Source organism: Pongo abelii, chromosome 13 (genome assembly GCF_028885655.2).
Source record: "Pongo abelii isolate AG06213 chromosome 13, NHGRI_mPonAbe1-v2.0_pri, whole genome shotgun sequence".
Classification (NCBI taxonomy): Eukaryota; Metazoa; Chordata; class Mammalia; order Primates; family Hominidae; genus Pongo; species Pongo abelii.
The window spans coordinates 79227889-79253661 of record NC_071998.2 but is presented as its reverse complement, the minus strand read 5'-3'; the positions used below and the strand labels follow the sequence as shown (position 1 = coordinate 79253661).

Below are 25773 nucleotides of genomic sequence, written 5' to 3'. Positions count from 1 at the left end.
AACGGGACACACATTTACCTTACATTAGCAATTGTGATGAAGATAATTCATGCTATTTTTTTCCCCATTCAGAAAGTACCTGTCCTTAGAATAGTTAGAGAAGTTTTATGAGGATTGTGTAACTAGCACTAACTTAGGTCACCTAATTCTTGATCAACCAAATCGCAGGTCAAACAAAGGAGGCCTATGCCTTCATAGAAAGCATCAATTAATGTCCATTTAAAAACTGATGCTGGCTGGGCCTGATGGCTCATGCCTGTAATTCCAGCACTTTGGGAGGCCGAGGTGGGTGGGTCACCTGAGGTCAGGAGTTCAAGACCAGCCTGGTCAACATGGCGAAACCCCATCTCTACTAAAAATACAAAAATTAGCTGGGCTTGGTAGTGGGTGCCTGTTATCCCAGCTACTTGGGAGGCTGAAGCAAGGAGAATTGCTTGAGCTCTGGAGGCGAAGGTTACAGTGAACCAAGATTGTGTCATTACACACAGCCTGGGTGACAGAGCGAGAATCTGTCTCAAAAAAAAAAAAAAAAAAAAACTGATGCTGCATCTTCCAGTCTAAAATAAAAATACATTGTTAACCATTTTTATGTTTACAAAACCTACAGTTTTATAGTTCTAAAAGTAGTACATGTTCATTACTTTTTACTTATTTATTTATTTTTTGAGACGGAGTCTCACTCTGTCACCCAGGCTCGAGTGCAGTGGCGCGATCAAGGCTCACTGCAAGCTCTGCCTCCCGGGTTTACGCCATTCTCCTGCCTCAGTCTCCTGAGCAGCTGGGATTACAGGAGTCAGCCACCACGCCTGGCCCATGTTCATTACTTTTTAAAGATCAGTCAATTAAAGCTAATTTTTAAGAAAGAGTTAAGCTTATGTATTCTTCCAATGTCTAACATCTGTTTTCTTATAAGTGTGTCTTATTTCATGGAAATAATGCCTCATTTATTATTTTAGTAAGTTTTGGCAACCTAGTTAACTCAGTTCACTTGTCCGGTATATCAAATCTTCATTTTACTCTGGGACCAACTGTTAAGACATCTGGCACCAAGGGGTGTGGTAGGGGTTATGGCTCTGTTGTTTGTAGTTAGCTTTGCATTTTTGCTTCTTGATCATTAGATCAGAAACCAGACCTCATCTGATGAGTGCTTACATGTTGATGGGTTATTTGAGTCAGTCGGGGCTGCTGACGTTTGAAATGCATACAGGGTAGGAATAAAATGGTTGTGATGCATTTGGTTAGCAAAATAGCCCACTTTCCCAGGACTGATGAGAGGGACATTTGGAGGCTTATGACAGGCAGCATGATAGAGGGGAGTCAGCCTGGTCTCACCGGCAGGTCTTCAAAGCTCAGACTTTCGTGTCTGTGGAAGGCTGGGTTACACGATTTAACAAAAACAAACCTGAAGAGTCCTCTTGTCATTGGTAAGTTCCCAGCCCCAGAAATCATCCAGTATATTTCTCTCTCCACACCTGGGAGACACTTTAGATTCCTCTAGAAGTTTCTTTAATTCTTCTTTGGCTAGCAGCAATTTACTTTTCCTTGTATTCTTCTTTTATTCTTGTCTTGACAAACTGTTCAAATATCTTAAAACACAGACACAGAAGAAAAACATCATGAAATTGCATATCAGAAATGAAATCTTGTATTCTAAGCACAACGTGAGAAAGCAGCAAGAATCTATGGGAAAAGCTGTTCTTGTTCACAGCTGCTGGAGTTATGAGCAATAATAGCCTTCACGTAGCTCTCAAGGATCCAAGCTGTCTGAATAATTAAACCTGGGTCCCCACACGGCCCGGCATTTCTCTACATGCAGGCGCCATTTCTGGGTCAAACATGACACAGCCCTGCTGGAGAAACCCAGAGAATGACTTGGCTGCCCTCTCTGCAGGTGTCTGGAACCAAGTGGCGGTTCGGAACCTGTGCTGTAGGCTGCAGTGGTCCTCACTGTGGCCTCTGAGCAGCATCCATAATGCTCTGCCTCCTCACTTTCTCATCACGGCCAGTGGCACCAGAACATAGTAGAGCACTTAGTTCATGCTAGTCACTTCCTAGGGTGACGAAATTGACATTCGAGTCTCCCAAAAATGACCTTAACTTGTGAAAAGAAAGTAAATTCTGCATCTCTGATCCCCACTTGTGAACCTGGGTGTCTGGCGCCTTGGGGAGGACTCAGGGCGCATAAGCGGCCTCTTCTGAGGAAGTCACGGGATGCCAGGCTGCCTGGGTCATCAGTGTGGAAACAACTGGCCAGGAGGCCTGACCCTCAGGCACTGGGCACGCCCCTGTCTGACCAGAAATGCATCTCAAATGCTGCCCCAAATAGGAAAACCCTGTTCCTCAGTGGGAAGAACACGCACATCAGCTGGCAGGCAATTCTGGGCAAGGCTCCAGGGCACTTCTCCTGGAACCTGGCAGCCTGCATAACGAGATGCAATCTCTTCGTGTCAGGCCACAGAACCTCTTCTCTGTCAGAGTAAGATGGATCATTGTTCTAACAACCGAAAAATGGTCATTTATAGACTACAGAGTCAAAGAGGGACAAACTTCTTTCATTCCTAATGCTACCCCAAACTCAAGAACGTTAAAAATAAACTGAAGAAAAGTGCTTATGCAAACATAAATAAAAATATCAAGAGAAAGTCCACGTAGGATCCTATAAGGCCAGTAAATAGCAACTGTGCACCAATCCAACCAACGGCCAGGCAGATCCTAGATTGTGACTGAGGACCAAGCAGGCAGCTTCTTCTACACTCATGCCAAATGAGTGGGGATGAGAAGGCAAGGGTGGGCAGATGAAAGCCTCGACCCCAGCACTGCTCAGCCCCTTCTCCCGAGCGGCTCTCTTCCCACTTTGTCTTATTGTTTCAGATTATATGTTAGTAGTGGCAAACCTTTACAGGATTATGAATACAAAATGCCACTGGTCTCCTGAAGATACAGCAGCAAAATGAGACATCCACAAATATGGCTTAAATTGAGAATATGTGCATGTATATGTAAGTAAGCATATGATTGGCTTCTTTTTTCTTTTCTTTTTTTGAGACAGAGTCTCACTCTGTTGCCCAGGCTGGAGTGCAATGGCATGAATCTTGGCTCACTGCAACCTCTGCCTCCTGGGTTCAAGCAATTCTCCTGCCTCAGCCTCCCAAGTAACTGAGACTACAGGTATGTGCCACCACGCCCAGCTAATTTTTTTGTATTTTTAGTAGAGACAGGGTTTCACCATGTTGGCCAGGCTGGTCTTGAACTCCTGACCTCAGGTGATCCACCCGCCTCAGCCTTCCAAACTGCTGGGATTACAGGCTTGAGCCACCACGCCTGGCCATAATTGGCTTCTTAGACCTTCAAGGCAAATAGCAATGTAAGTTCTCAGTTGTTATATTTAACTAATAAAAAAAATGAATGCAGGGTTATTATCCAAATAAAAGCATGTGGCTCCATCATTAGCTAGAGTTTTGCTCTATTAATTTTAGACATGGAGAGAAAGCCTGGCTGGCTGTGGGGTCAGGGCTCTTCAGAAATGCCTGCTTCTCTCTCTGCCTAGAACCATTTCTCCATCTCATCAAATGCTCTCTCTTTCCTCTCGCTTTGCTCTGTTACTTTATTTTATGCTGCTATAATTTAACATTGCAGGTTTTGTTTTTCATCCTTAACAAATTATACCAGCTTTATCCAAAGCGGAGCATGACTTTTTAAAAGAGATTCCATTGGCCGTTATATCATTGCTGTATGTTCTAGCGCAATAAAACAAAACACTATTTGTTGCCACAGAAACAGGCCTGATTCACACTCCCTCGACCCTGATTCTGTGTAGGATCACCCTCTTCTCCTGTGCAGCTCACTCAGCAGAGGAAGGGCTGTGATTTTCACACCAGGGGCCTTAGCTTTCCCCATGAAAATGCTGTGTGACACTAAGTCCTGTACAGATTCTATGTCTGATACTTCTAACCCAATTTCTTCCTAAATAGGACTGTGGTCTTTGGATGGGGTCCAGCTATGATTTCTTTCCATCCCACTCCTCATACGAGCTGCCATGCTCCCCTTTGATGAGGTTGCAGGCAGTTCTTCTGAGTGCTCTCTGGACCCTCCAGTGCACTGGCTACGGCGTGGCCTGCTTCCTCCTCTTTCCCACTGGACCTTCTGGGACCAAGTTGCAGGACATTAGGACAGGCCCACGGTTTCCTCCGGGTGATTTCACAGGGATGTTTAAAGGTTTTCCCCAGGCAATGGGTACTTAGCATGAGCTGTATTCTCATCTCATCTATTTGCAGAGAACCCACCCAGGCAAGGCCAGGGCATCCCAGCCCAGGTAGGGCCAACCCCATCAGGGTTGGCATCTGCTGTTTCTGACGATGGCCTGAGGAAGGTCCAGCCTCACAGTGCTCCCTTGGATGAGCCCTGGGTGGGATGCCCACATCCTCCAGACATCAGGGGGCCAGCCCTGCCCTGCCCATGAACCACTTCCATCCAGCAAGCAGACTGGGACCCTGTGTTCCCAGTTGTTTTAAGAGATGTGCCTTAGCATTTAAACTAGAATATTTGAAAGGGGCTTGATCATAAATTGGAATTTTCTTTTTGTGGTGGGGATGATCTTACTTATTCAATGTTTTTTAAAGGGACTAATGGCCTCAAAAGGTATCCATGGCACAGAGAGAGAACTACTGACAACAGCAAACAAGTTGGTGGTGGCACATGTGGCACACGCCACACACAACCCACACGCCACACACAGCACACACACGCCACACATGCCACACACACCCCAGATATACTGATGATTTTTAGACACTGCCCGGTTTATGGCTCCTGCCTATGTCCTCCAGTGATTCTGTCATATAAAATAACAGGCTCCTTGTTATGCTTTTCCATAGCTGAATTTTTTTTTTTTTTTTTGAGATGGAGTTTTGCTCTTGTTGCCCAGGCCGGAGTGCAGTGGCATGATCTCGGCTCACTGCAACCTCTGCCTCCCGGGTTCAAGTGATTCTCCTGCCTCAGCCTCCTGAGTAGCTGGGATTACAAGCAAGCACCACTACACTTGGGTAAGTTTTGGCATTTTTAGTAAAGACAGGGTTTTGCCATGTTGTCCAGGCTGGTCTCAAACTCCTGACCTCAGGTGATCCACCCACCTCGGCCTCCCAAAGGGCTGGTATTACAGGCATAAGCCATCATGCCCAGCCCATAGCTGAAATTTTTGATTTTTAAAATTGCAACAAAAGGGTGAAATATGACCAGTTATTAAAGTCTATGGTTTTCCTTCGCTATAGGAAAAAAATATGTAACACCCAAACTCAGCTAACTCTGTTGCAGCATTGAGACTGTGATAACACATTTCGCATATTTTAAAATATTTCTTTACAGAAAATGAAACTCAGCTAGAAGATAATAAAATATTATTAATTCCAAGTTCTTGAAAGGTTCAAGTTCTGTATTCCAAGGCAGTCAATCCTGGGAACACGTCACAGTGCCCAGCCTACCCCTGAGCCTGCACCAGAGAGAGGGTCCAGTTCCGATGAGCGGAATGGTGGGGCGTGGGCTGGGAGCGGGAGTGAGGACAGAGTGGGAGTTGGTTACAACGAGCAACGTGGGTCCATGTGACTGAGACTCTGTGGGTTCGTGCTTCACTGACATCATCTCAGGCATTTGCTTAAAGGGACTTTATGAGCAGAGGACAGAATTGAAAATAAAATGGCAATTCCCATACCCTCCGTCTGGGGCTTTATTAGACTCTGCTGGTGTGAGAAATCCACTGGACGGCAACATGGGGGCCCCTGGTCACAGAACCCCTCCTCCCCTAATTAACTCTGGCTCTTCTGTTTTCAGCAGCTCTTCTTGATAGCTCACCTTCCATGTGCATCATTTCTGAACTCAAAGGGCAAAGAGAGGGCAAGACGTGACCGCACACATGGAGTCTAACTGGGGCAGGGAAGTCTGGACCTTCCAGAGTCTATCTCAGGGCCATTCTCAGACGTGCTCCACGGGCCACATAGACCCAGGCTGTGCCCACTAATGCTGTCAGACCATCGGTCCCTCTCCCAGTAACAACAGACCCCTCCTGTGAGCCAGCGCCATCTGTCCCTCTCTCTGTTTGATATGGAAAGCAGTGTTGGCTCAGGCACCTACTTTGTGAAAAGCTAGGGCAGACCCCTGGCAAGTTTCTCCTTAAAATAACCCCCAGAGAACCCCCTCTAATCAATTCCGTGTTTTCTGGGCGGTGTTTTGTAGAACTTCCACCCTTTATGGTGCTGCTATTGTTCTCTGAACCACTCCTATTTCATCACTATTATTGTCAACCTGAAGAACAAGCAGAAAGAGGCTCTCTGAAATGAAATGGATGCTTATTTGGGAAAAGAGCATTGCAATGGGAATACACATGCCATCGTAAATGATGAGAATATTCAGGGAGGTAAAAAAAAGACAATAATTTTTAAGGAAAAATAAATGAGAGGATTAAATCATTGTTTTGAAATAATTATCTTTGGCTACAGAGATCCATAACAGGAGGAAGCCAGTCTGAGGTTGGACAGGCAGTTGTTGGGCAGGTGTCCTTGCAGAAGTGCTGTTTGTGTGTATAAGGTTGTGATGAGCCAGGTGCAGTGGCTCACGCCTGTAATCCTAACACTTTGGGAGTCCGAGGTGGAAGGATTGCTTGAGCCCAGGAGTTCAAGACGAGCCTGGGGAATATACAGCAACCACATCTCTACAAAAAGTACAAAAATTAGCCAGGCATGGTGGCTGGTGCCTGTAGTCCCAGCTACTCAGGAGGCTGAGGTGGGAGGATGGCTTGAGCCCAGGAAGTGGAAGTTGCAGTGAGCCGAGATTACACCACTGTAGTCCAGCCTAGGCAACAGAGCCAGATCCTGTCTAAAATAAAATAAAATAAAATAAAATGAAATAAAGGTTTTGATGGCCTTGTGTGCAAGACTGTGGTTCTCGTAGAGTCTTTTTAGTTATCAGGTATACAAGTATGAGAACCCTCTCTTCATGGCCTTCCTCCGTTCTATTTGTTAGGGGTTTCTTAACATTAGTGACTTCATTTTGATTCTGACAACTTTCATATTATATAAGACTTTAAGCATATAAAACCTTAAGGTCTTATGTAAGACCACCTGTTTCACTATCTTTATATAATACCTTAAGTATTTCGTATTTTTAACATATGATTTATAATCATTTGGAATGAGGGTTAATGTTCCTAAAATTTACATGTTCATCTTTAAAAGTATTTGTCTTCCAGGGTCATAACCAAATGCTGAGGTAAGAATAATGACCAGAATAACCTTCCTCAGTCCCTCTAACTCTTCTGTTCACAAGCTCGCAAGCTACAGTACTGGAGCTGTAACTCCTCCCCACTGGCCAAATTTACAACATGGGAGTCTGTTATTCAGCAATGAAAAGCTCCCCAGATCCAGGATGCAACAGTCGCTTTCATGCCGTATCTCTGCAGTCAAAGTGCCTTCCCACCCTGTTACCTGCTTTCGTTCCTCAGAGTTGAGCAGGAAATAGCGTGGGTCAAACACGATTTTGTGTAATTCTTTCTCCCAGGTAGGAAATGCTGATACCTAAAGAAAGATATTCAATAGAGTTGCTGTTAGCATCTAATGCTAAGCCTGAAGCTGCGCTGAAATGATCCACGGTTAAAAACAAACAAACAAACAAACAAAAACCAGCATTAAAGTACAATAGATCCAGTGATGTGGTGCAGTGTATGTGTTAGACATGTCAGACGTTCCAAGAAAACCAATACCTAGAACATCAGAAAATTTAATTTCTAGACTCATGACTATTTCTTTCTTGGGTATCTTTCAGGGCTGTGTCCCCTGGTCTGAAACCCCAATTATATCTGTGGAGGCATGGCATTCTGGAATACCCCATTTCAAAAGGAGAAATTATATTCGTAAAAATTTTCAGAACCCCTACAGACCATAACAAAGAGTAATGTCTTGAAAACAGGCTGAGTTTAGTTGATTTGTAATGAAAGTTTAACCTCTTTTAGGTAGGTCATTTTAAAAATATTTTGTTTGCAATAGTTTTAGATGTACTAAAAATTTGCAAGAATATTACAGAAAGTTACCATATACTCATACCTAGTTTCTCATGTTGTTAACATATTAGTAGGCTAGATTTGTCACCACTAACACTGATACATTATTACTAACAATAGTCTGCATTTATTCAGACTTCTTTAGGTTTTACCCAATTTTCTATTTTTGCCCAGGACCCCATCACATTTGGCTGCCATATCTCCTTGGACTCCTCTTGGCTGTGACAGGGTCTCAGACGGCCCTTGCCGTTGATGACCTTGATGGTTTGAGGAGCCCTGGTCAGATGCATTGCAGGATGCTCTTCAGTTGGGATTTGTCTGAGGTTTTCCTCGTAAATAGCCTGGGGTTATGGGTTTTGGGAGGAAGACCACACAGGTAAATGTCATTCTCATCATGTCGTAACAAGGGTACACAAACTGCTGACATGACTCTTCACTGACAGTGGTGGCCGTGGTCGGCTGGCTGAGGTCTCCCCACTGTGAAGTCCCCCTCTTCATGCTGTCCTCTCTGGAAGGATGTCGCCATGCACAGCCCACACTAAGGGGTATGGGTTGTGCTCCACTTCCGAGGAGAAGTAGCTACATGAGTGACTGGGAAATGTCCTGGGGGGGATACTCATCCATGCCTCCACATTACTTATGTACTCAATCTTTTATTTATATTGCTGTGGACTCATGGATATTCAGCCCATGCTCGGGCTGGACTCCAGTCATGAGTGACTGGGAAGTGTTCAGGTGGAGGGGGTGGGAATACTCGTTCATGCCTCCATATTACTTATGTACTCAATCTTTATTTATATTGCTATGGACTCATGGATACTCAGCCCATGCTCGGGCTGGACTCCAGTGTGACTTTGCTGCTTCTCCTGCTCAACTTCTTTGAGGTTGGCCTTGGTGAGCTCCCTCGGCAGGTTCCCGGCTCCTGTGTGCCTCTGACAGGTGCTCATCACTTGGCTTTTCGGGCATTTCCTTAATTTCTGCTACTAAAGATGCTCCAGGCTCACCTTCTGCATGTTCCGCCTTTGCCTTTGAATCAGTAAATTCTCCAAGAAGCCCTGGCTCCTTTACTAGAACAGTGTTAGAAACCAAGATCAGGCACTGGTGTGTTCATTGCTAGTGAGGTGTTGTTGCTTCTAGACTCTCTCAGCTGATAGAGCAAGGGAATGTTTAAGTGTGATCAGTGAGTAGAGGAGCAGAGAGGCGGGGGAAGGCGAGCTCCTTCCTCTGCTGACCAATGCTTAGCCTCATGGGTCCAAATTTAAGAATGACTAACACAAGCCAACCAGGACAAACGTACAGGCTACACAAGCACATGTCACCAAAGAAATTTATCTCTAGCCAGAAAGAAATGGAACAACATCCTGGGAACTCAGGCAACAACCAGACCTCTTAAAATTGAGAACAAACTGAACCAAAAGAGAATAGCTTAAAACTGTTTGATATCCTCCATTAGATGCAAAAAAAAAAAAAAAAAAGAAAAAATAGAAATCTTTTATACAAAAATAGAAGAGAATAAAGAAACAGCTACCACTCTGAAAGGAAGAAATATAAAGACATAGATGAAGCATGTATTGCATGTTGAATAGCAAATTATGCATCTATTTTGGTGGTGGTACAGAGGGTTTTTACACCACAGAGAATAAATCGGGGATGTATAGGTCACGTCTGGGCAGATTTCTTAGAAAATAAGATGAAGGAAAAGATAAAAATAGTGCAGAGGTGATGGATGACTTCAGAGGACCCTGTGAGGAAACCGTCAGGATGAGGGTGCAGATGTGCAGAATCGTCATCTTAAAGGATGAATCTGCTGAGCACCTCGTGTCTCTCAGCCCTGGCTGTGCATTACAGGCACCTGCGGAACTTTGCAAACCCTGATGCATGCCCGGGGCCCACCTCAGAGTTTCCAGTGCAGTTGGTTTGAGATACAGCCTTCAGTGCACTGCGCGCTTTAGGGCTCTTGGGTGATTCTAAGTTCAGCCAGGGATGTGCTTATCATTCTACTCCTTCTCCTGACTCAAGTCATAGAGTTTTCAGGGACAAATGCTTGATCATTCATAATCAGGGCCTCCGAGCACCATCAAAGGGAATCCATCCATGCCTTGTCCCTCGGCCTTTAGGCTTCCACTTCCTACACAGCAAGGCTTCCCCTCTTAGAAATGCATGTTTCCTAAGGAATCATGGCACAGTGTCCTGCCCCACCTCAAGGCATGCTTCCCTCGCCTGAAACGATTGAGACGCAAGGGCTTTGTTGGATTGATTCATCCTTTGAAGCCTCCAATTTCTGGCTGCCTGCAGCGGTTCCTCTCCCCGAATCTTCACAGTCACGTCTGAGGCTCTGGGGCCCAACAGCTCAGAACTGGCTGGAGATGTTCATGTGGGTGGATGAGGATGAGAGTCATCCTTTCTCTTCCACTCTGCATATGCTACTTTGCACAGAATGGCAGGAAGCCTCCTACCCTCAACACAGCCTGCAGAACCCGGACTCCCAGATGGTTTGGGGGTTGCATTGTCCCGGGGTGGTCCCCTGCACCTGACCTGAAGATGCTACTCAGCATTCAGAATAGAAAGCTCTATCTGTAATGGCTCTGTAGGGGAAAAAAATGATGCAAACATTTTTGTTTTCTCTTATTAGACACAAGACAGACTCTGGCAGGGAGTGAATTCTGGAGAAGCATTTGGTGGAAATGTGGTTTCCACCTGTTGAGCTATTTGAGTCTGAGAGATTTATAGCAGTGACTTATTGTGCTCTCTGCAGAAGGCCTCCGAAAGCTCTGCAGGCGGCCTGGCCACCCCAGCAGTCATTTGCATCCTGGCTTTGCATGAAAATAGAATCTGATCTCACAGTCAAGTTTGAAGGAAGCATATTGAATTGCAAATCTTTTCAGCAAATTCTGTTTGAGCAGCACAGCCAATGTGGACATGGCTCAGGCATCCTCAAAGTGAAGCAAGGCTTTCAGGGGAGCAGCAGTGCTGGGGGCCCCAGCTGCTGCCATGTGCTGGAGTCTCTCCTGGGCCCATTTGCTGCCAGTCAGGAACCTGCTAGTGCCTTAGAGCCATGCAAGGTGCTGATGAAAAGCTGCCTGGGCAGTCAGAGTAGAGATGGCAGAGTCCTTCTGTGTCACCTGCTTCAGTCACAGGAGTAATGAAGGGTGTGAATTTTAGTTGATGTTGCTCTAGTAGTGGCTTAATAGAGTTCTCTCAGAGCTACCATCTTGGTTCTTAAAATAGTTCTCCATCTTATTACATTGATTTGGACCTGGTTTTGAGAACAGCAACAACAAAAAAATAGACAATAGACCTGTGCTCTGATGGAAACCCCTGGATTCTTAGCATATTTCATGTCTCTAATGGTTGCTACAGAAATGCTTTGTATCCACCATTCCTCTTTAATTCTTGGGACTCATGGGTGGGAAATCTGTGGTAAAAGATCCATTGTTAATATCCTTTCTTCAAATGGCTCCTGCTAACCCCATTCCCTGCCAGTCTAACAGGCAATTCTATGCACATGGGTCATTCATACAAGATGAGGTAAGAACCTGCTCTGAGAAGGGTCGCTTTCTTTGCATTAATCAATATGTTATTTTGTTATGATGTTAAATTACCTGTATGTTGACCTTGAGGTATAAACTATGGAGTGGTTTATACCTGCTGGAAATGAAACACATAGAGACTCACAAAGTAACACATCTAAATCAAACTTTTTGTGATAAATGAATACAGCAAAATTAATTCGATATTTATGGCTATTACCAGTCTGTTTTGTGCTGGCAGCCACAAGGAAAGAAATGAGATTTATGCTCCACAGAAAAACAGCTGAGTCCCTGTGAAGGCTTGGAGGCAGTGTGTTCTGCTTTCACTGCTTCAGGGGCTTGAACAGGTGCACTGAGGCAAAGAACGTTTCCTGGGAGCCCCACCCTCTCTCCCCAAATCCACAGGGTACCCGCAGGAGGTGGTCAGATTTTTTCAGAGCAAGGTAGTAGCAAATTCACCCAATTTGCCTTCAATCCATTTAGACAAACGTGTCTATAAGTGTTTTATAAACTACTGACTCATTATGTCCTGCAAACAATTCTGTTCCGGTTGACATCAAAGAAATAATGGGTGCTGGAGCTGGTTCACAATGTCCCTTATTCTCTGTGACCTCTCCTGCTTCTCTCAGCCCCGTAGACAGATGCTGCATGTTAGAGAGGAGACACTGAGTGGGGGACGTTCACAGAGGGGCTTACGGTCTCCAAGTGATGGCGCTGGGACCTGCACCTATATGCCATTTCTGCAGATCATGGGGGAAATGCATGTGGACTTTTACTCAATCCTGAGAGCGATGTCGGTGCTCCCACACGGTGAGAACTGGAACTACATTGTGATTCCCCCAGCGGGCATGGGCTGTTTCATTCTTTTCTGACTGCCAGACCCTAATGAAGGCTAGTCCAAAAGTTCTACGCAAATATCCATGTCATGCATTGCTCAGAACCACGTTAAACGTTCTTTTGGTTTGGATTGTTTGCAACGTCCTCCAGTGCATCCGGATAGTTGTCGGAGCTGTTTTATCTCCAGAGAGAGAGAGAGAGAGAGAGAGAGTGTTATTCCTTTAAGACTGCCCTGACTTCTTGGATAAGAAAGGCTCCCTGGCTAATCAAACCATGTTTAATGCCAGGGAGAGATGCAATACCAGGTGTTAGAGAGAAGGGGGATCCATGGAATTCCTGGCCTATTGCTGGTGGGGTATTAATTAGTACAAACACTTTGGGAAACATTTCGACATCTGCTCCTAAAGTCAACTATCCATATGTTCTATCCATAGACATTCCTCTCTTGGATAAATACTCCAAGGGAATTCTGGCATATGAACAACTAGAGACAGAAGTTGGTTCTTAGCAGCACTGTTTACAATAGCAAAGACTTGGAAGTAAGCCGAATGCCCATCAGTAGTAAAATGGATAAATAAACTCTAGTATAGGCACATGGTGAAATATTTCACAGCAAGCACAATAAAAAAATGCAATGACACACTCAATATGGCTTAACAGTAGTAATATTATATTGAGAGAACAATTAAGTCCCAAAAGGTTACTTCCAGGTATGAACAAAAGTTATCTGAAAAGGAATTTAGAGGTAAGAGACTATTCCAGTGAATAGTTTGCAAACCAGGGAGACACAGCCTTCAGTGTGAAACTAAGGTGTGTTCCAGAGAACAAACAGAGGGTTCAGATTTTATAGCAAAATTCCTGCCCAGGTTTCCAATCAGGTCCCTTTATGTAAATGTAGGATTCGAACTTGCTTAGTCCTGATTGATTGACTCAGTTGAGTCCCGATTGGTTGATACAGCTGAGCCTTGTTTTGTCAATACAGATGACATCTGATTGGATGGTTGAGGTGAGCTCTAGAAGTCCCTAATTTAAGTAGAGTTGTGGGTTTTGGAAGACTCAGAGAATGTATGTCTCGGTGGCAAATGGAAGCTTGTCTTAATTTAAAACATAGGCCCAGGTGGCCGCTCAGGACCCATCTTGAAGGACTGGCTCCTTTAGTGCACATTCATTCACACAGGAATATATCATTTTTATAAAGTTAAAAATAATGAAAATAAAGCATATAATTTTAGGAAAATATAATGTATAAATAGGAAAATAAAAAAGAAATGATGAACTTGTGTCCAGGATAACATTTACTTTGGGTGTGGGGAAAGCAAGGAGTGGGTGTGGCCACTGCAGGTTAGAGGTAGATAGTTTTCAGCAAGATTCCAATTTTTATTTTGGTTAATGGATTCAGATACTTATAATATTATAAAAATAACCAAATGAAAACAGAACTTAAGAAAAAAGGCTGCGTATGCTGATAAAAGCTGTCATTGCTGTGGACGGAATGATGGCCCTCTCTCAAATTTACATATTGAAATTTTAACCCTCTAGGTGATGGTATTTGGGGATGAGATTTGTCCCTGCCCAAATCTGATGTTGAACTGTGATCCCCAGTGTTGGAGGTGGGGCCTGGTGGGAGGTGTTGGATCATGGGGTGGATCCCTCATGAATGGCTTGGGCCACATCCTTGGTGATGAGTGAGCTCTGAGTTCACACAAGATCTGGGTGTGTAAAACTGTGTGGTGCCTCCCCCATCTCTTGCTCCTATTCTCACCACATGAGATGCCTACTCCCTCTTTGCCTTCTCCCATGAGTAAAAGCTTCCTGAGGCCTCACCAGAAGCTGAGCAGATGCAGGTGCCATGCTTCCTGTACAGCCTGCAGAACCATGATACCATGTTTTCTTTATAAATTACGCAATCTCAGGTATTTCTGTTTTTTTTTTTTTTTGAGATGGAGTCTTACTCTAATACTCAGGCTGGAGTGCAGAGTGCGATCTCGGCTCACTGCAACCTCCATCTCCTGGGTTCAAGCAATTCTCCTTCCTCAGCCTCCTGAGTAGCTGGGATTACAGTTCTCATGACCACGCCTGGCTAATTTTTGTATTTTTAGTAGAGACGGGGTTTCACCATGTTGTCCAGGCTGTTCTCAAGCTCCTGACCTCAGGTGATCCACTTACCTCGGCCTCCCAAAGTGCTGGGATTACAGCCATAAGCTGTCGCACCTGGCCTCAGGTAAACAATTTACCTCGGCCTCCCAAAGTGCTGAGATTATAGCCATGAGCCACTGCGCCTGGCCTGGCCTCAGGTATTTCTTTATGGCAACTCAAGAGAGGCTTAACACATAGGAGGTAAGGTTGAATGAGGTCACAAATGTGGGGTCCCAATCCCATTAGACTGGTGGCCTCATAAGAAGAAGAGAGATCTCTCTCCATATGTGTCCACCGAGGAAAAGTCACATGAACCTACAGTGAGAAGGCAGCGGTCTGTGAGCCAGGAGACTGGCCTCCCCAGAACACCTCCTGCTGGCACCCTGACCTGGGACTACCAGCTTCTAGAACTCTGAGAAAAACAGTTGTTGTTGAAGCCACCCAGCGCCTGGCATTTTTTGTGGCAGCTGGAGCTGGGTGTCTATTCTCAGGACAGCAAGGATGAGGTAAAAGGGAAGAAATGCAAATTAAAGATGATTTGTTACCAAGCTGGCCTTAGCTAGACTGGAAATACAGCTGGCCTCTGTCTCTCTGCTTCTTCCTCATTGTCCAGTTTCCCCATTGGTCAAAGTTCGTCCTGTAGGCTGCTGATGCCCCTGAACTTCTCCGGGAAGCACTGGGTGGCTTCAACAATGAATGTTTCTTTTCTCAGCGTGCTAGAAGCTGGTAGCCCCAGGTTAGGATGCCAGTGGGATGCCCTCAGGTAAGGCCAGTCTTCTGCCCAACCCTTTTCGTACAAGGCACCTACTAGGAAAGCCAGAGCCTCATGCCCTGGGCACAGTGCTTCATCTGGGTCTGGATATAGTGGGGACAGCTGGATTCTGGGCGACTCCCACCACAGCAGAGGCTGCATGGAGCTGCAGAGGTGCATCTGTGGTTGAATGTAGGTATAGAGAGATTCCTTAGCATCCCTTATGTCATGCAGCTAGTATGTGACGGAGCCGGGATTTGAACCCAGTCAGGCTGGCTCAAGAATCTGTGACCCTAACCACTACCCTACTATGCCCTTGAGTTAAAAATTAGAGGGTCACTCTCTTGGGAAAGCTGAGAGTGGAGCCAGTGAGGTGTGAGGGCCTCGTCTAGGAAGACCGATGGCCCTTTCCCTGCTTCCTGGACATAAAGACCTAACACTGGGGTTTTGTTTGTCAGTGTAATGCTTTTATTTGGTTTGGCCTCTTTGCTTTGATTCCCTAACGCTCGACATATATACTTTCTTAGCAATCACAAAAATGCACCACAATGATACGTTTTGTCTGTTTTTCCCGAAGACTGGGCTCTGTGGATCCATTTTATGTGCACAGTGATGTGCACACGTGTGCATAAGAAATGGATAAACAAGTTTCTGGATGAGATTTGGGATGCCTTCTGGAGCCGCAGGGAGCAAATGGCAGTGACAGTTTCAGTGCGTGGATGACAGTACGGGAGGGTCACCTGCAGCTGTGTGAGATGAGACTCAGCACCGTGACATCCAGGGAAACAGGGAGAGCCACAGGGAGAGCCGCAGGCTGGCGCTTTCATTTCTATAATGTTGCAGACTAGAGGTTCCAGACAATCCACCCATTCAATGCGACTAAACGTGTTGGACACGATATTAATAAACAAATCTTATACATGGCATCACATTGGCAAGAAGTAGAGAAAGTCCTCAGGCCAATACCAAGGGAAAGAGCAAACTAGAGAATCACCCAGCTCTGAAACCACAGCTGTGCTGATGGCCCGTGCCAGCACTGGTGACCTTGAGCCTGGAGAACAGCAGACAAAACCCAGGCCCCACCTGGAGGAGGCATTGGAGAGGAGCCTCTTCCATGAAGCCAGAGACCGAAAGGACTATCCTATCAGTAAAATAACTAGAAAAAGCAATCCACCCTTACAGGAAGGAGCACAAGAAACCCCACCCTGGCTGGGGGGATGTGGGGAATCTCCTCTGAGATTTTGTAACCACCTTGTTAGCTACACACAAGTTGTTGACCTGAATTTACACTTACACAACATAGATGGTCCAAAAAACCTCAAGTTACTATTGAAAGGTAGTCGTAGGTTATGGTGTCCCCAGGTGCTTGTCAAAATCTAAAGTGAGTGGTCTGGAAGAAAGCCCCTTCAGTGCAGACCTCTGTGTCGTCACAGATAGGGCTCCATCAGACATGTGCCTGTGATACAAAAATTAAGTTAAATAAATCTAAAGTACAGTCTGCAGGAGGAAACAAGACACATCACAAACATAAAAAAACAAGAGAATTGGATTTGCAAAGCTTGCATATACTGGAATTATCAAGAACAGAACGTAAAACTTAATGTTTTATATGTTTACAGTGTAAAAAAGGGAGGGAAGTATTGAATATCTGAGTAAGAAATTATTAACATGTCAAAATGACTAGGCACATCCTCACCAACACTTGCCACATTTTATTCTGTCATAATCGTCCTCTGACAGATGTGAGGTGGTGTATTAGGGTTGTCTAGAGGGAAAGTTCTAATAGGACAGATGTATATGTGAAGTCTGTTAAGGAATATTGGCTCACACAATCACAAGGTGAAGATAGGCTGTCTGCAAGCTGAGGAGCAAAGAAGCCAGTTGGAGCCCCAAAACCTCAAAATTAGGGAAGCCTTTAGTCTATGGACAAAGGCTCAAGAGCCCCTGGCGGATGACTGGTGTAAATCCAAGCGTCCAAAAGCTGAAGAACGTGGAGTCTGATGTTTGAGGGCAGGAAGCATCCAGCAATGGGAGAAAGACAAAGCAAGTCTGGTCTTCCATCTTCTTCTGCCTGCTTTATTCTAGCCTCGCTGGCAGCTGATTAGATGGTGCCCATCCAGATTGAGGGTGGGTCTCCTTCTCCCAGTCCACTGACTCAAATGTTAATCTCCTCTGGCAACACGCTCACAGACACACCCAGGAACAATACTTTGCATCCTTCAATCCAATCAAGTTGACTCTCAACATTAACCATCACAGGTGGTGTCCCAGTGTGTGATTTGCATTTCTCCAGTGACTCCTGATGTTAAGTACCTTTTCCTGCACCTGTTGGCCACTGCTATGTCCTCGCTGCAGAAATATTTATTTAGGTCTTGTGTCCATTTATTAATTGAGTTACTTTTGTTGGTTTGTTTGCTATTCAGTTGTATGAGTTCCTCGTATATTTTGAATACTCATCTCATTAGATATACAGTTCACAAATGTTTTCTCCCATCACATAGGTTGCCTTTTCATTTCATTGATTGTTTCTTTTGCTGTGTAAAAGCTTTCAGTTTGATGCAGTCCGACTTGTTTATTTTTGCTTTTGTTGATCTGTGCTTTTGGGGTCATATCCAAAAAATCATTGCCAAGACCAATGTCAAGAAGCTTTTTTCCTGTTTGCTTCTAGGAGTTTTACGGTTTAAGTCTCACATTTAAGTCTTTAATCCTCTGAGTTGATCTTTGTGTGTGGTATAAGATCTGGGTCAGTTTTATTCTAATGCATATGGATATCCACTTTTCCCAACACTGTTTATTGAAGAGATCATCCTTTTCCCATTTTGATTTTTTGGTGCCTTTACTGAAAATTAGTTGACCATGTGTCCATGTGTTTATTTCTGCATAGCTATTCTGTTCCATTGATGTATGTATATGTCTGTTTTTATGCCAGTACCACACTGCATCACTGAAGCTTTGTCATACAGTTAGAAATCAGGAAACAGGATGCCTCCCTCTCTGTTGCTCTTGCTCAAGATTGCTTTGGCTATCCGGGGAGCTGCAGAGGGTGCACCAGAGGGAGCCCACGCCTGCAGGCACCCGAGCTCCCAGCACAGGAAGCACGCTCTATCCAAGGCACCTCACCATGTTGACTTGCCCACCTTGAGAATGTAGCTGGATTATCTTCTCTAATAAAACAGGAATGGTTACAAGGTATCCTGAAGCATGACATGAGTCCCTGTGCCCCTCCATTAGACAAAAATGTTCTGAACTCAGACTCTTCTGTTTTGCTTTTGCACCAGTTATTAATGTTACGAAGAATGAAGTAGGCTTGATATTCTAAGAGTTAGTAAACTTCAAAGACAGTCTTTCTTTTCTTCCTTTTAAGAGAATTGTCAGTGGTAAGTAAGAAAATTTGACATCATAATAATCTCTCCCAGACCATCAATAGCAACTCAGAAAGGATTTTTTTTTTTTTTTTTTTTTTTTTTTTTTTTAGATTCATGTGATTAGAAATAGTCTTCTTCAGTTTTCTGGCCCCTGAAGTGGTGTGTCCAACCCTCAGGATTACATGTTGCAGAAACAAAACCTCTTTTTCATTCAACCAGGAGGAGCTGATCATCTTTAATTATTTTCGAAATTAATTTTCTCCCTGGAAATCTTATTTATTTCTTCACATATCAAGCTGTCAATACAAGTGATTTGGAAACTAGAGGATTCAGTGAGTCTTAGCTTGGGGGAAATGAGAAATGGAATTATGTGAATATAGAATGATTTTTGCATTTGAGTCAGAAAGCCACATTGGTATTTCAAATCAAAGGTGGATGAATTTCTGGGAAATCTTTCTCTAGTCAGAAGTGATGTTTTTCTCTTTAACCAGTAAGATACTATCTATATGGGCTTTATATATTTGAGGATACAGTTTTTCATAACATAAGGATAACACTAGTTAATATTTTATAGGGTGGTTATTGAGATTAAATAAGCTAATGTCAATGTGCAAATTTTAATTCTAAGTATCTGGTGATATTTATAAACCTATTTATTCTGAAATTTTTCAACTTGATTGTTTTAATATCCAAAACTTGAGCTAATGAAGTCCTTTATTTGAATCACATCTGCCTTCATATTGCCATTGGTTCTGGCTTGCTTGCCTTTTGAGAACACCTGCCGGGAGGCCTCCTGGGAGGCAGACAGGAAGACCTCGCCTTTTGAGGCTGTGGATGGCCCTCCGAGGGAGGAGCCGCCTTCCCACACAGTGGGTCTTGGCCACCAGAGCAGCCTGAGGAAAGTGATGTGGCAGAACCACACACCCGGAACCACACACCCGGTCAATACAAGTGAGGGATATCCGGGGAGTGGGGGGTATCTGGAAGGTAACGAGGACCAGAGACCTGGGGTCCATGCTCCCAGGACCCGGGGCCAGCAGAATGCAGAGAGCTAGCTCACCACGGAGATGAGAGGTAGCATAAAAATACCAGGTAGTTACCCCACAGGGCCACGGCCCACTGAGGACCTGCACTGGGGGTTCTACAGGCCCAGCAGCCCCCAGCACCAAGCTTCTGCTGGCCAGAAGACTGAGGGGAGAGGCCTGATGCTCTCTAGCAAGTTGGCCAACCAGACAGGACTTGGAAGGGAGTCAGGACGAGGAGCACCCCAGAGCCCTCGGGGTGAGGACAGCCTGCCATGGCTCACCTCTGCCATTGGTGGGTCAGAAGGTGGGGGGCTGTGAACAACTCTGTGTTTGTTTGTATTTGCAATCTTTTGTCTACCACTTTGCAAGGGCTTGAGAAAGGCCCAAACTCACCATGAATGGATGAGTGGAAACAGCCCAGTGTCCGGGGAGGCTGGGCTGGCTATAGGGCTTTGGTGGGAGGAGTCAAGGATGGATGAATGGCATGAGGCTGTAAGTCAGGTGCTGAAGACTCCGATCCCCCACCTGAGGGCCCCATACAGAGCTCATCCCAAGGCTGGAGGGCCCAGACTTCCTGCTTGGAGCTCCTGCTCTGTGGTCCTGAGGTCCTGAGTCTGGGGCTGACCTTGAGCTGGGGCCACTCAGAGATTCCTGGGCCTGCACCCTTTTCCCCAGACTCACTGCCCAGCTCCCCAGTTCCCTGCATCATCCACATATCATGGGTTACCGGGTCCTTCTCAAGTGTTGCTCCATAAAATAGCGCGGAAGACCCCTGTGGTGCCTCTTTGTGGACCTGCCTGGGTCGAGGACAGCAGGACAGCAGCACAGCAGCCTGCTAGGTCTCCAGTCTGTGGAAGCCACGTGCGAGGGGCCCTGCAGCAGCCAGAGGGTGGTCCAACTGAAGAACAGGATCCAGAAACTTGCTCATGAGGAGTGAGGTTTAGGAGCAGAATTCTTTTCCCTGGGCAGGGCAGGGGCCACTGCTATGAGTAGGAAAAGGAGAAGCTGGGAGCTGACCCAAGAGCCAGCCAGGCCCTGGAAGCAGGTGCAAGGCGGGAGTGGCCACCAACCCAGAGCCCGAGAGCCCTGAAACTAGAGGTGAGGTCGGATGTCAGACATCAGAGCAGGGCGACGATGCTGGCCTTGTGAGGCTACCCAGCCTCTGCTTCCACCTCTCCACACAGCAAAGACCCCACTCAATGCCCCTGTGAGACTCCAAATTCAGGTTCAGTGTGACGTGCTTCCTTGACAATAGAAACAGGCCTGACTGCAAGTTCTCTCTAGACACTGCCCCCACAGAAGGGCCCCCTCGCCAAACAATCCCCTTTATCAAACAGCTAAGGCAGCTCCCACTGATCACTGAGCAGTGGGTTTCAGGTCCCTGACAGCCCGTGGACTCATTCAGACAAACCAGTCACACCCTCCTGCAGGAAGCAAGGGCACCTCGCCCTCTTGGGACCACCCAGACTGCCCCACAGCCCTGCCGGCTCACTGCTCCGAATGCATCCCCCTGTGACCCCATGTGGCGTGGTGTCCTCCTCCCCGGATGTGAGTGCATTTGGCTGATTAACCCGCATCATCTCATTGGTCCTAGGTCAGGTGCTGCATGATCCTCCATAACCCTGGGGCAGACGTTTCTTCCTCACCAAAGGGGTGAAGGGGCATTCAAGGCCTCCCTGCTGTGGCTCCCCAGCCCTCTCCGTGGCAAAGCTGCCCCAAGACAGCAGGAAAAGAAGCAGCTTACGCCCAGCACAGTGGAAAGTGGCCATCGTTCTTTTCCTGCCTCGCTGTCTAGTTGGATAAATGGGCTCTTGTCACATTCCCCAGCCTTGCACACATTTTTCATTCTCATTCTGGAGACTGGGCCTCATTTATTTCCCCGGCTGGGTTCTCTGCCTGGACAAATGGGCCCAGAGCTGAAGTGCCTCCACCATCAGCCTCCATCTATAACTGCCACCCGTGCCTGAGGCTTGTGCCTTGAGTCCTAGCCTGAGGCTGAGGCAGGCTGCTTGCCCACATGCCTGCCAGGTGGCCTGCCTGACTGGCCCTCTGCCTGGGTGATACCTGCCCCTGGAATCCGAGATGTCAGACTCTACTCACGTTGAGGCTTCTTGTGGTTGGTTGGTGTATGGGGCTGGCTCTAACCTGCCATCTTCCATGCTGACCTCTGGAATCCATGCTTCCTCCACCAGGACGCCATTCACCTGGGGTGCCAGCATCTTCTCAGGTCCAAGACCCGGACAGCGCACTCCACCCACACGGATGTAATTCCCAGCTCTGCCTGCATTTCAGGGTGCTGCTCCCCAGCCGCCCGCCTCCTGTGACTCACGTTCCCTGTTATTGCTGCAAGGTGAATCTGGAGTCTGGGAGCCCACACAGAGCCTTGCAGTTCTCAGCAGCTCTTAGAGTCACCGTCCACAGAGTGGCCATTATGGAGTGGCAATGAGTGAGACGTCAGTGACCTCCCTCAGCGGAAGGGGATATTTTAATCCACTTTATTCCAAAAGCAAATGATGCAACTCAGAGTTTTCTTCTTTCTTCAGTTTTGTATACAAAAATATATAAAATGTAATGTTTATATTTCCAATTATATAATCACTTAAATTATGTTAATTGATCCTGCAAATAATTTTATGAATGTAGCAATTACTTTATGCAAAACTGTCAGGAAATATTCTAAGATTATGTTGATGTTAAAATATTTATAAATAGTACAAATGAGCACATGAGGCTTTTTGGAGTTCATAATTTGCAAATGACGAGGGATATGGCCACGAATATGTGTTTCTTATTTTATTCTAAGGCTTTCACAGTCCAGTCTCTAACAAAAGAGCATTTGAACAGGGACTCACTTACCCTTGTGTCCAGATAGCACAGTGTTAAAGAATGCCCGGTAGCAGGGTGCGGTTTCTTGGATGGAAAGTCATGGAAAGTTTCTTTGTATCATTTAAGGAAAATGGAAATTCATAGAAGAGATTCTGGCACTCACTGCATAGGAGACACACTGGCCCACCTGCCCCACATAGGGTAGGAGCAAGAAGGGGGCTGAGATCCAGGGCAGGTCCTGGGCAGGCCACAGCCTTTCCAGGAGAGGGAGCCTGGCTGGTATGATTGGCCTAGCCTGGGTCACCCCTGCCTCCAGGGTGCATGGCACCAGGACAATAGTCTCTCCAAGACCTCAGAGAATGAGGATGACTGCTCTCCAAGGGAAAGGAGACGCTACCCCCAGAAGATGACAGGCAGGGCCACGGGCAGGGAAAGACAGTGAACCTCCACCATGGGCAGGTGTGTTGGCAATGAGGGAAAGAGGGGGCTCCTTTCAAGCATTCAGGCACACTGTCAACTTCAGACAGACCATCAGTAACAGATTAAGATACAGCAGATGAATCATCCCTTCATAAGCTTAGAATTTAAATATAATATACTATTTTTAAAATATTGGGATTATAAAACATATGTTTGATATAATTATAAAAATGACTTGGGGTGATATATTTTTCTTAGTTGTTTGAAAATTTTCTAGGTTTTGATTCTCATATCTATCCCTAAATTGTCACCTGGGTAATCTGGCATTTTGTGGGATTAGAAAAAAAATCATGAAAAATTCAATGCAATGTTTAGAAATTGGGAGACCAATTTTGTGAAAATGCACTGAAAAAGATTATCTGAGCATAAGTCCTTTGTCACTGAGATACTCCACTCATTGAACTGATAGGCTTTTTCTTTGTTCTCCACCCCCTCCCTGACCCATATGCCCAGAGTCAAGGGGAATTTTTTATATACCCGAATTTACCTGCAACTCCCTCTCCCTCTCTGTCCTTCTCTCTACCTACCTACTTACCTATCAACTCTCTATCACCATCTGACTTCTGGATTCACTGCTTCTTGCACTGGGAGACATACCTTCCAGTTATTGAGTCAATCCCAATCCACATTGTCTATACAAGTGTCCTAAAGGCAAAGACAAATGGCAAGCCCTGCAGAAGTTGGCAGTTGGATTGGATGTTGAGAATACCTGTGACTTGAAGGACGAATAGGATTTGGCCACAGCGAAGGAAAAAGGGAAATGGCCGTGTAGGCATGGCACAAACTGAGGCTTCTGGTGTAAGTATGGAACAGCTAGATCCTGCCCAGCTGCAATTCCAGAGGTGGTTTAAAATCCCAAACCAAGGCTTCCGGTGTAAGTAGGGTGTAAGTAGGTTTAAAGTCCCATGGAGGATAAGACAACTGGAAAAGATGAGATTCCATTGTTTGTCTGAAGATGATCCATGGTTCTGATGAACTGGTAGGTCCTAAAGAACGTGGAAACTTGCCCAGCTGAAAAGTGACTGGAAAAAAACTGTTGTTTCAGGATTCAGGGCCAGGAAACCCACAAAGGGGAAGCTGGAGGGGCAGCTGAGGCATGGGCTGCCATCTCTTGTCTACTTAGGTGCAAAGGCCCAGAAATCCAGATCCATGGTGGATGAGAGAGGTCACCGGGCACAGCTGCTTCCCTGCAGGCAGGAGGGCTGGGGTCTGTCCTGGCCCCTGGCCTGTACACTGTCCCCAGGACTCTAGAAAGGAGCACAAAAGAGCAACATGGTAAAACATATTGGCTCGGGGTAAGTGCCAACGATCAGAGCGTACGCCTCACTTCCCTTACATAGGAATTTAGCAGAAATCTACACTCTCGCATTTGATAATGCACTGCAATTCTTTGCATGTATGCAATTGTAGATATATTTTATTTTTCTGGTAAAAAAAATCAATTTTTACTTCGTGTTTTTATCCTGAAAATTATTTTGTTGTTGTTGTTGTTGTTGTTTTTGTTTTACGTGAATAACTGCTTCCCCTAACAAAATATCATGAACATCTTAGCTTTTCACTTGTTTTATTCAGAAAAGTGGCACCCATTTTTCCACTACCCAGGGACCGGCCTAATCACATTTTCTCAAGAACAGCAAAAACACAATGAACTTTTGTGCAATATTATTTTTATAACAGATTATTTTTGAGAAGTTTTCTAGAGCGGTCTGGTTTTAAACGAGAGTGAACTTAAACTTTTGGCGATGGCACAAATAGCGGCCATTGCTTTGGGATTTGCAGGCTGAGAAGATGGGCAACAACAGAAAAGAAGACCAACTAAAATCAATGTCTAAAACGCTCTGCACCAGGAATCCCATAAGGAAAAAACGCAAGGCACCAAGAACTGGAATATATTTACTTTATTAAGTCTGCCACAGATATCACATATTGCTTCACCCTCTGTCTTACTTAGAAAATAGTGGCCACCAAGTAGCTCTGCACATAAAATGATGCCCAGAAACTACTGATTCAGTAATCCTGCATATGTGTGAGCCATGCATGTCTTCATATACATGTCTATGTATACAGACGCATATCTTCAGCAAGAAGAGAAAGAACAGACCCCTTAAGAAGTCAGAGCCAGGCCGGGTGCGGGGACTCATGCTTGTAACCCCAGCACCTTGGGAGCCCAAAGAGGCAGATCATCTGAGATCAGAAGTTTGAGACCAGCCTGGCCAACATGGCAAAAACTCGTCTCTACAAAAATACAAAAAAACTAACCAGGCATAGTGGTGCACCCCTGTATTCCCAGCTACTCGAGAGACTAAGGCAGAAGAATCACTTGGACCTGGAGGCGGAGGTTGCAGTGAGCTGAGATTGTGCCACTGCACTCCAGCCTGGGCGATAGAGCAAGACTCCATCTCAAAAGCAAACAAACAAACAAAAACAAACAAAAAAAGAAGTAAGAGCCATTATCTAAGTTCAGCCAGAGGTTGAACCTTTGAGGCTGTGGATATTCATAAAGTGAGTCTCTTCAGTTGACATCCTTTCTCAGCCTAAGAGTGGACCTAGCTTTCATTGCTAATGCGTAAGTAAACAAGCTTTGTTCATGTTAAACCTGCTATTTCTGATCATGGAGCCAATTATTTTGCTTCCTATGATAGGGGAATCACTCATCTCATAGTGCCTAGAGGTGTCCATAACTCAGAGGGTCAGCAGCATCCACTCATCATGCCCTGGTGCTCTCAGTGAGGAATTTTATTTTTAGTAGAGCTGAGCTCTGGCTACCTTGAGCAAAAGG

The 25773-nt window shown here is 45.5% G+C and overlaps 1 long non-coding RNA gene across 1 annotated transcript in view; it reads left to right on the top strand.

Moving 5' to 3' along the window:
* LOC134759784 (uncharacterized) overlaps window positions 1-22412 on the top strand; it is a 31900-nt gene extending 9488 nt beyond the window's left edge. Inside the window, exon 2 of the long non-coding RNA XR_010136545.1 lies at window positions 21283-22412. This is a non-coding gene — a long non-coding RNA (uncharacterized LOC134759784). The remainder of the gene's footprint in view (window positions 1-21282) is intronic.
* The last annotated feature ends 3361 nt before the right edge of the window (window positions 22413-25773 follow it).